The sequence below is a fragment of the Oncorhynchus mykiss genome, chromosome 15, assembly GCF_057628025.1.
Source record: "Oncorhynchus mykiss isolate SJ-2025 chromosome 15, ASM5762802v1, whole genome shotgun sequence".
In the NCBI taxonomy this organism is placed as follows: Eukaryota; Metazoa; Chordata; class Actinopteri; order Salmoniformes; family Salmonidae; genus Oncorhynchus; species Oncorhynchus mykiss.
In genome coordinates this window covers 21875513-21885762 of record NC_143036.1, presented here as the reverse complement: position 1 = coordinate 21885762, position 10250 = coordinate 21875513, and the positions used below count along the sequence as shown (strand labels likewise).

Genomic DNA, 10250 nt, shown 5'->3' with positions numbered 1-10250 from the left:
GAGGTGCATCTACGACAGCCAAAAGTCGGAACAATGATTTGGTTTTCCAACAAGCATGGCTCAATGCAACATGGCAATGTTGCCATTGTTTATACGTTTCTATGAAATATTGAAATAAACATGTCTCCAACCTCCATATCACACACTGTAAATATACGTGCGTAGGCTTACATTGTACTATTAATTGGAGATAGACTCAAATATTACATTCACTTGTACACTGTTTAGATATGAATTGCGGGCAAGTTACTTCCTGTTTCAGTAACGTTTTTGGTCACGTTCGCGGCAATCAAACAAAAACACGAATGATTGGTTGACAATTAGTGCCTCCCACAATGCAGGCGATGGCTGCAAGTTGCAGCTAGTGAGGAGCAACTACATACAATTGCAGTTGAAACTTCATGACCTTCGATCCTAGGGTTGTCAGATTTTCTTTTACCCCCATAATGCAATACAAGTTGAAAGGCAGTGACCACCGACTTGATAAAAGTGATCCGTTCCAACGCGCCCAATGCGATTGATATATGATCTAGCCATGTAGACTGTCCGCCAGCGACATTCTGACGTTTTACTCTTCAATGGCTGTTCTTCTTATGGTTGCCTATTGGGCCAATATAGTCCCGTAAAAGGCGTCAAACTTACTCATTGTACGTTCTGGTTGTCGATCAAAGTAAATTACAGTGCCGAAGGAAACCATCAGGGCGTTCGCCTGTAAAATACAAAAGCTGTGATTGGAGGTAGCCTCTGTCAAAAGGACATTTTCGCCATTATCATTGGATAAAATTTCAGTCAGTTGGTATTTTGGGATTTTGATTGGAGGAATCTGTCTGTAGGCGGTAATGTTACCCTGCGGTCACTGAAGCGCAGTACGGGAGGGCGGATCATCATCGTGGTGGCAGCTACACTCGGAGACTCCCGACAAACTGTCAAAAATATTCAGCAAACGGTGAGTCAACTCAAAATAAACTCATCCTTTTATTGGGCAAATCCTCTAGGTACCTCGGGTTACGGCTATCATGTTGTTCTGATATGGTTTGTTTATTTATCAGTGAAGAAGGGACGGTGATTTTGGATGAGAAATACGCACGTTACGCATCATAGCAAGAAGTGCATGGGTGAAGTCGCAGTGTCACACCCGAGTGTCACAGCGCAGGAGCTATGGCTGTTCGCAAAGTTATGCAAGCTTGACTGTGTGTGTGTGTGTGTGTGTGTGTGTGTGTGTGTGTGTGTGTGTGTGTGGCCATAACGTCATTCAATTAGGGCAAAGCAACTGCGCACATGGTTCCTATTGGTATAAGGCTTTATAAAGTGCAATTCCTAATGTTAAAAGGGTGTTTTTTGTTTGTTTGGGGGGCTTCAGCTCAGTCGGGTCCTCCAGTTTAGTCGGGACCTCCCGCAGAGCTTCTTCAAATCCAACTGTTGACAAATGTGAACTTTGAATACTCTGCAACATTGTGACATTTGGATCATTTCGATGTTACGGTTTTCTGTTTTGACTGTACAGCCGCAGTAACATGTCGTTTTAATTTCCTATAAGGCTGGAATAGGCTACGTGTTATGCTCTGATTTAGTTAGTGGATTAAACTCAACGATTTATGATGGAGTTGAGCGGCGACTAGTGTGGGGTTTTATACGTTTTTATAAAGTTGTTATTTAAAAAACTAGCCCGCAATTACACAGAAAAATCTCGTGTTTAATTGCGGGTTTTTCTTTGGGTGTTGACATCTGTAATTTAAAAAAATAAAAACCCACACTAGTAGCCCGCTCAACTACATCATAAATCTTGGAGTTGAGTTTATCGGCTATGATTTAGTGAATATAATCTCCAAAGCAACCTTCAGGGCTACTACACAGCAGCTGAGATATTGCACTGTAGCCAGAAAGCTGTTTATCTTGAACATGTGCTGTCTGCTTGGAGCAGTTATTGACAATTATATCTTTCACTGCCATGTGTTTCAAAGTGCAGTCTGTAGGCCTATCCATGAAAAGGAACATGTACCCTCTGCCAACTGGCCACCCCATTGCATCACATTACTGTAAACACTGAGTTACTTTCTCTCAGTGTTGGGCTGCCTATTTGATTTCTGTAGACTATTATCAGTCCTTATTAAACCTCTTGTGTTGCCATACCTCCTAGATATCGATGATAGGAATGATAAGAGGAATAGCAGAGAGAGGATTATTCTTGCTATTAGAGAGGAGTGTGGATCCTGCAGGAGATTACTGGACAATCCTCCCCAGATTACTACAGGCAGGAATCAGAGGTGGGTCTATCTAACCCAGCGGCGGCTTCGTTACTGGCTATATTCTGTCTGATTGTCAAATGATACATTCTACCTTTAGAAACATGCAGGTGAGGGTAACACCATACATTAAGATTCTCTTATACCTATGAGTGATGCTGTAATTACTACAGTAATAAGGTTGTTGTTGTTAGTAATTATAGTATCATTACAGAATAGCAACGTTAATGTAAAGCGTAACTTAGAGTGGCAGGTAGCCTATCAGTTAGAGTGTTAGGCCAGTAGCCGACAAGGTGAAAAATCTGTCGATGTGCCCGTGAGCAAGGCACTTAACCCTAATTTGCTCTAGGGTTGCTGTACTACTCTGGCTGACCCTGTAAAACAACACATTTCACTGCACCTATTCCGGTGTATGTGACAATAAAAAGCATATTTATCTTAATTGTGCATATGTTTACTCCCTTTCTTTGGCACCGCTGCAGTTAGAGACATTTCCGGCACGAATCCACACACTCCTATCAGACCAAATTGGCCAAATGAGGTGGAGGCGTCATCTAATATGCGTGTGTGTGGGTTTCCATTTCTTTGTCTCGTGGCCCATGCTAGCTTGTAGCATAGCTGAGCTAAGAGGGGAAGTATGTTAGGCTGTGGATTAATCATGCAGACATGTACTCGTTGATGTTTTCGAATCCCAAAGGATAACTTCTGGACTTGTGTCCTGACCCGGAATGGTTTCACTAGGATTACTGTGTCATATGTCAAACATGTCAAAATGAAAGTAGCCTATCTAGCCTGCCCTGGGTAAAAGTCTGCTAATCATTAGTGACCTTTGGTTAGGCTGTTAGAGGTTTGTATTGGCCAACCTAGTTTTTCCTTGTGTCAACTGTGTAGTTTCACGCATCCCCCTTCACCTCGTACAACAATTCAAACAGTGGTGATTTCATTAACCGTGCTCACGTTGTTGTCAAAGAATTGTCGATATCTATTTGTGGTTGAAACGACCCATTTTATTGTACTATTTGGTCTCTGTGCCAGTGCATGTTAATGTAATGTCTCGTTCAGCTTCTAGCCGTCTAAACAGGAGCAGGCAACCTGGAAGCTACGTAGTAATCACTCCATCGAGGCGGCACAATAAAAAAGTGCTTTGGAATGGAATGTATTTATTCAGAAACACATCTAGTGGATTGTGGAAGCTTTGGTTTGGAATGCTACAGGGAGGAGACAGACAGAGAGAGGAATCCTAAGATCACAGCGCACGTTCACCGCAAAGGGCAAAAGTGACAAGAAATGTTAGCTTTGGGGTGGAGAAACTAACCTTTTTTTTTACGGCTGTCAGTCGACAGTGTCTACATGCCTCATGGAGAAGAAAATCTAAAACACAAACAAAACTTTTGGGGAAATTCCTCGGGTGGATTTGTAATGTCATTACACTATCACAAGTTAGGTTTTTTTCTATATCGTGCCCTGCAAAGGGGATTGCTTCTCGGATACACATGGCATGACGTACTACACTCTCTGGAGTTAAAATGTAACAAAATAAGCCCCTAAAGCTCGACAGCACTGTTGGGAAACGTACCAAGTCCATGTTAAAATGATCTACAACTGTCATTCTTTTTAAATTAGAGGTGAAAGGACTATAGAAATAAAATGAATCCTACCTCAATAGAGACCGATGTGTATAGTGTACAGTGACAACGCTCCAACTACACGCATGGGACACATTTTCATTATGCACTAAAACCCTCACTTGTGTGCTTGGATTATTACACAAGGGTGGTTATTACAAAACGACTGAATTAAATTGAGGTTATCAGGAAGGGTACGAATTGATGAACGAGCATTCTAGGTGAGAGGGGCCCCCAGTCTAGCTAGCAAGAGTGAATAGGGGAAACCAATTGAGTAGAACTAGCACTCTCAATTCCCCTCCACTCTCCCTCACTCTGCTAATCTGGTCTGATCTGTGTCTCCCATCCCTGTGGCTGCTGCTGCTCACCATGACTCTGCTAGCCTGGCCTGCATGACCCATCTGATGTGGGACCCTTGGCAGCGTGTGTTACAGCAGAGATAGGAAGTCAAGCCACAGTAACTTTAGACCTAGAGAGGCCTGGTCAACCATAGAGAGACAGGCCCTCTTAAAGAGCCTGTCAATGGAGTTTGGGCCTATGGGAAGCCTGGGAAATCAATCACCCATTTCTTCAGTATTTTCAAACAATGTAGTATTTTTGCCCCTCAATTAACCACCATTACAGCCATGATGGGAGTGGCTGTCTTCAGAGAGCATGCGTGATGCTGTGCGGTCCAGTAGGGGCACTACAGCTCACGCTAGTTCAGACAAAGGACAGGGATGGGTCAGGACCTGTGATGGATATCAGGCGGTGTCGGTACAGTGAGGTAATGGTAACCAAACAGAGGCTGTAGGGCTTAGGGAGTTGGCGTGACTGTCTTCACCCCTGATCGCTGTATCACGGTGTGGTGTACCCCAGCCTCCTACCTCTGCCCCAAGCCACCGATCGTCATGACAACCAGGACACTGTCATTATTGCTGTTGGCCCAATCTGTAGTTGATCGGATGGATTATCCATAATGCAATTACAGCAGCCTTGTTTCTTATCCGTCAGGTCAGTCTGACATCCGTGAGCAGGGATCGATACTAATGTGAATATAACATAACATAAACTGTTATATACTGTTACATCTATCTATATGGACAGTTTATACCTATTGGGTAGTTTGAATAGTTTCACTTCTACAATCATGTGTGATAATAAGTTGACTTTTTTGTGGGCACATGCTCAAAGGCTATACATCATTGACAGGGTGAAGATGTTGTAAGCCTGATAGGACAGGACTGTGTCTCCCTTTTAAAAGCATCAATCATTCACCCAATGGAACATCTCTGGCTTCATCTCTCCTAGCTCTGACTGTAAGTGTCTCATTGAGACGTCTGTGATAGTTTTGGACCCATTCCAGCGAGTCTAATGTGCTGGCAGAAGGGTTCTTGTATTTCCAGGGCGCTCCGAACAGGACTGGAGTTATACATTGTCTGCTGGCTGATTGGAAGAAAATGGGTCTGGGATTGGAATGCAACAATGGTTTATCTCAATTATGCTAGGTTGTCATTTCTGAGAGGATCACGAAGAGTTGTTGGCATTGTGTACAGCACCTCCCACATTTCTTCTCACCTTGAAGTAGGTTGTGTTAGTTGGTGGTCGGTCGTAGTTGTTACTTTTTCACACCTGGATAATAGCAAGAGGAATCAGTCCAAAGACGGCCATTTTACTTTGATTTTTGTGTAATCACCAATACCGATTGGTGATTACTTAAGTGCTGTTTATGGTTGTGCCAGATTGTGCTGTCTGAGCTTGTCCAGTATCGCTGTGGACAAGTTTCACCCATTCACAGCTTGCGTTTCTACATTAGCCTATCAAATCACCACCCTCTTTTAGTTTGTTTGTGTTTTCTGCCAGTTCAAGGCAACGCTCCTTCCCTCCATTTAGCAGTGCATCAACAGAAACCTTTCTAGTTTACATTAATTATGCATTCCTAGTCACTGGTCTTATCACGCCAATTGACCCATTACCAAACAGTACTATACTGTACAGAACTTTGCTTGGGATCTCTTAAAAATTCAAAGCTTAGACTGCCACATAGACATTTTAAGTGCAAGCACTTTTTATCAGTGAAAAACAACAGGAAGATAAGATGGAGGAGAATGGATAGAACAACTGGAATGCTGGTGAGGTTAGAGCGTAAGGATGGCAGGAGAAGGAGGTGGCTATATGGGACACCTACTTTGGTTTAGTAAATGGAGGATAAACCGGCGAGCGATATCGTTCTGTGCTTTATTAAGTTGGTTGGCTTTCGGCCAAGTGGTCGTCCATAGTCGACCACGACTTTGAGATTGCGTGACAGCAGCGGGTGAATGAAGAATGGAGAGAAGGATGGAAAGAGGAGTGAGGCAGCAAAGGGTTGGCGGGCGGTGTAATCCCCTGCAACAGGACAACGGAGGCAGCCTAGCCGCAGCTTGGCTTTAACTGTCAATCAGGCCTCCAGCAGAATTATAGCCACCGTGTCGCCTGGGACACATCCAACACCACCATGATCACCACACAGCTAGACACAGAGATAGATGGATGGAGGGAGAGGGAGAGAGAACCACTACCATTACCAAAGGTAATCATGGAGGGGGGAGAGGAGAGAGAGAGAGAACCACCATTACCAAAGGTAATCGTGGAGGAGGGAGGGGGAGAGGAGAGAGAGAACCACCAGTACCAAAGGTAATCATGGAGGAGGGAGGGGGAGAGGAGAGAGAGAACCACCAGTACCAAAGGTAATCATGGAGGAGGGAGGGGGAGAGGAGAGAGAGAACCACCAGTACCAAAGGTAATCATGGAGGGGGGAGAGGAGAGAGAGAACCACCATTACCAAAGGTAATCATGGAGGAGGGAGTGGGAGAGGAGAGAGAGAACCACCAGTACCAAAGGTAATCATGGAGGAGGGAGGGGGAGAGGAGAGAGAGAACCACCATTACCAAAGGTAATCATGGAGGGGGGAGAGGAGAGAGAGAACCACCAGTACCTAAGGTAATCATGGAGGAGGGAGGGGGAGAGGAGAGAGAGAACCACCAGTACCAAAGGTAATCATGGAGGAGGGAGGGGGAGAGGAGAGAGAGAACCACCAGTACCTAAGGTAATAAGGGAGGGGGAGAGGAGAGAGAGAACCACCAGTACCAAAGGTAATCATGGAGGAGGGAGGGGGAGAGGAGAGAGAGAACCACCAGTACCAAAGGTAATCATGGAGGAGGGAGGGGGAGAGGAGAGAGAGAACCACCAGTACCAAAGGTAATCATGGAGGAGGGAGGGGGAGAGGAGAGAGAGAACCACCAGTACCAAAGGTAATCATGGAGGAGGGAGGGGGAGAGGAGAGAGAGAACCACCAGTACCAAAGGTAATCATGGAGGAGGGAGGGGGAGAGGAGAGAGAGAACCACCTGTACCAAAGGTAATCAGGGAGGGGGATAGGAGAGAGAGAACCACCATTACCAAAGGTAATCATGGAGGAGGGAGGGGGAGAGGAGAGAGAGAACCACCAGTACCAAAGGTAATCATGGAGGAGGGAGGGGGAGAGGAGAGAGAGCTGCTTTGAGTACCGTTACTTGACTCTCTTTTGGAGAACTTCCTATTAACCATTAATACTACAACATAGGACTGAGCTTTAGTTTATTTGTTCGCTAATGTTCCCTCAGACTTAGGCCTGGCTTAGTGTGTCTGCTACCTGTGTGTTAGTGTTTGTTTTGGGATTAGAATTGTCCTTTGTGTCTGTGCTGCTATGCGTTCCATTGCGATGTGTCAAGCCTCGCTTTGCAACAATGGGCAGCATAGTTTCCAATCCTGGCAAACACAGACCCAGCGCTGTGTGTGTGTGTGTGTGTGTGTGTGTGTGTGTGTGTGTGTGTGTGTGTGTGTGTGTGTGTGTGTGTGTGTGTGTGTGTGTGTGTGTGTGTGTGTGTGTGTGTGTGTGTGTGTGTGTGTGTGTGTGTGTGTGTGTGCGCGCGTGAGCGAGAGAGAACCTACATGCACATAAACGTGGGAGGGAGACACAGGGAATTGGCACAGGGGAATTAATTCTCTGTCACTCTATCCCAACCCCAACCCTCACCCTCCCACACAGAGACTCAGACTGGCTTGTCAGACGAGAGAGAGAGGCCCAAGGAGGAGTGGAGAGGGGGATTGGCTAGTACAGGGTGTGGCAGTGGCTTCAGTACTTTTAGAGCAGAACTATGCTCTCTCTCTTTCTCCCTCCTCCCTCTTCCAGAGTACAACCTAATGGGCTACATCAGGGTCTGAATTACATCGAACAGAAATGTCCCTGAGTGCACTAATACCATTAGAGAGAGGAGGACATAGCTACAACTCACAGGACCTCTCTCTCTTTTTATATATTGCATTCTTTCGCTCTCATGTCCTCCCTCCTTACTGGATATCTCTCTCTCTCTCTCTCATGTTCTCCCTCCTTACTGGATATCTCTCTCATTTCCTCCCTCCTTACTGGATATCTCTCTCTCATGTCCTCCCTCCTTACTGGATAGCTCTCTCTCTCATGTCCTCCCTCGTTACTGGATATCTCTCTCTCTCTCATGTCCTCCCTCCTTACTGGATATCTCTCTCATGTCCTCCCTCCTTACTGGATATCTCTCTCATGTCCTCCCTCCTTACTGGATATCTCTCTCGCCCTCATGTCCTCACTCCTTACTGGATATCTCTCTCTCTCTCATGTCCTCCCTCCTTACTGGATATCTCTCTCATGTCCTCCCTCCTTACTATATATCTCTCTCTCTCTCATGTCCTCCCTCCTTACTGGATATCTCTCTCACATCCTCCCTCCTTACTGGATATCTCTCTCGTTCTCATGTCCTCCCTCCTTACTGGATATCTCTCTCTATCATGTCCTCCCTCGTTACTGGATATCTCTCTCTCTCTCATGTCCTCCCTCCTTACTGGATATCTCTCTCATGTCCTCCCTCCTTACTGGATATCTCTCTCTCTCTCATGTCCTCCCTCCTTACTGGATATCTCTCTCATGTCCTCCCTCCTTACTGGATATCTCTCTCATGTCCTCCCTCCTTACTGGATATCTCTCTCGCCCTCATGTCCTCACTCCTTACTGGATATCTCTCTCTCTCTCATGTCCTCACTCCTTACTGGATATCTCTCTCTCTCTCATGTCCTCCCTCCTTACTGGATATCTCTCTCTCTCTCATGTCCTCCCTCCTTACTGGATATCTCTCTCTCATGTCCTCCCTCCTTACTGGATATCTCTCTCTCTCTCATGTCCTCCCTCCTTACTGGATATCTCTCTCTCTCTCATGTCCTCCCTCCTTACTGGATATCTCTCTCTCTCTCATGTTCTCCCTCCTTACTGGATATCTCTCTCATGTCCCCTGTCCTTACTGGATATCTCTCTCACGCTCATGTCCTCCCTCCTTACTGGATATCTCACTCTCATGTCCTCCCTCCTTACTGGATATCTCTCTCATGTCCTCCCTCCTTACTGGATATCTCTCTCATGTCCTCCCTCCTTACTGGATATCTCTCTCATGTCCTCCCTCCTTACTGGATATCTCTCTCATGTCCTCCCTCCATACTGGATATCTCTCTCGCTCTCATGTCCTCCCTCCTTACTGGATATCTCTCTCATGTCCTCCCTCCTTACTGGATATCTCTCTCACTCTCATGTCCTCCCTCCTTACTGGATATCTCTCTCATGTCCTCCCTCCTTACTGGATATCTCTCATGTCCTCCCTCCTTACTGGATATCTTTCTCATGTCCTCCCTCCTTACTGGATATCTCTCTCAAAATGAACCATGGGAACAGGTGACATATATTTGTTTCCCCTGCCCTTGTTCCGAGGTATATAATAATGGTCCATTCTAAATCAAAACAAATTTCACACATAAACTCAGTAAAAAAATAAATGTCCCTTTTTCAGGACGCTGTCTTTCAAAGTTAATTCGTAAAAATCCAAATAACTTCACAGATCTTCATTGTAAAGGGTTTAAACACTGTTTCTCATGCTTGTTCAATGAACCATAAACAATTAATGATTAATTAACATGCACCTGTGGAACAGTCATTAAGACACTAACAGCTTACAGATGGTAGGCAATTAAGGTCACAGTTATGAAAACTTAGGACACTAAAGAGGCCTTTCTACTGACTCTGAAAAAACACCAAAAGAAAGAGTAGCAGGGTCCCTGCTCATTTGTGTGAACGTGCCTTAGGCATGCTGCAAGGAGGCATAAGGACTGCAGATGTGGCCAGGGCAATAAACTGCAATGTCCATACTGTGAGATGCCTAAGACAGTGCTACAGGGAGACAGGACGGACAGCTGACCGTACTCGCAGTGGCAGACCATGTGTAACAACACCTGCACAGGATCGGTACATCCGAACATCACACCTGCGGGACAGGTACAGGATGGCAACAACTACCCGAGTTACACCAAGA

At 45.5% G+C, this 10250-nt stretch overlaps 1 protein-coding gene across 50 annotated transcripts in view; it reads left to right on the top strand.

Annotated features, from left to right (window-relative positions):
* Window positions 1–332: 332 nt before the first annotated feature.
* LOC110489787 (uncharacterized) overlaps window positions 333–10250 on the top strand; it is a 122285-nt gene continuing 112367 nt past the window's right edge. For 23 of the 50 annotated variants that reach the window (XM_090199595.1, XM_090199593.1, XM_090199599.1 and 20 more), the window contains exon 1: window positions 820–946. The gene's annotated coding sequence lies outside the window, so the exon portion shown is untranslated. Of the gene's footprint in view, window positions 947–10250 lie in introns of all 50 variants that reach the window. The other 27 variants (XM_090199600.1, XM_090199591.1, XM_090199590.1 and 24 more) reach the window with 4 other exon arrangements.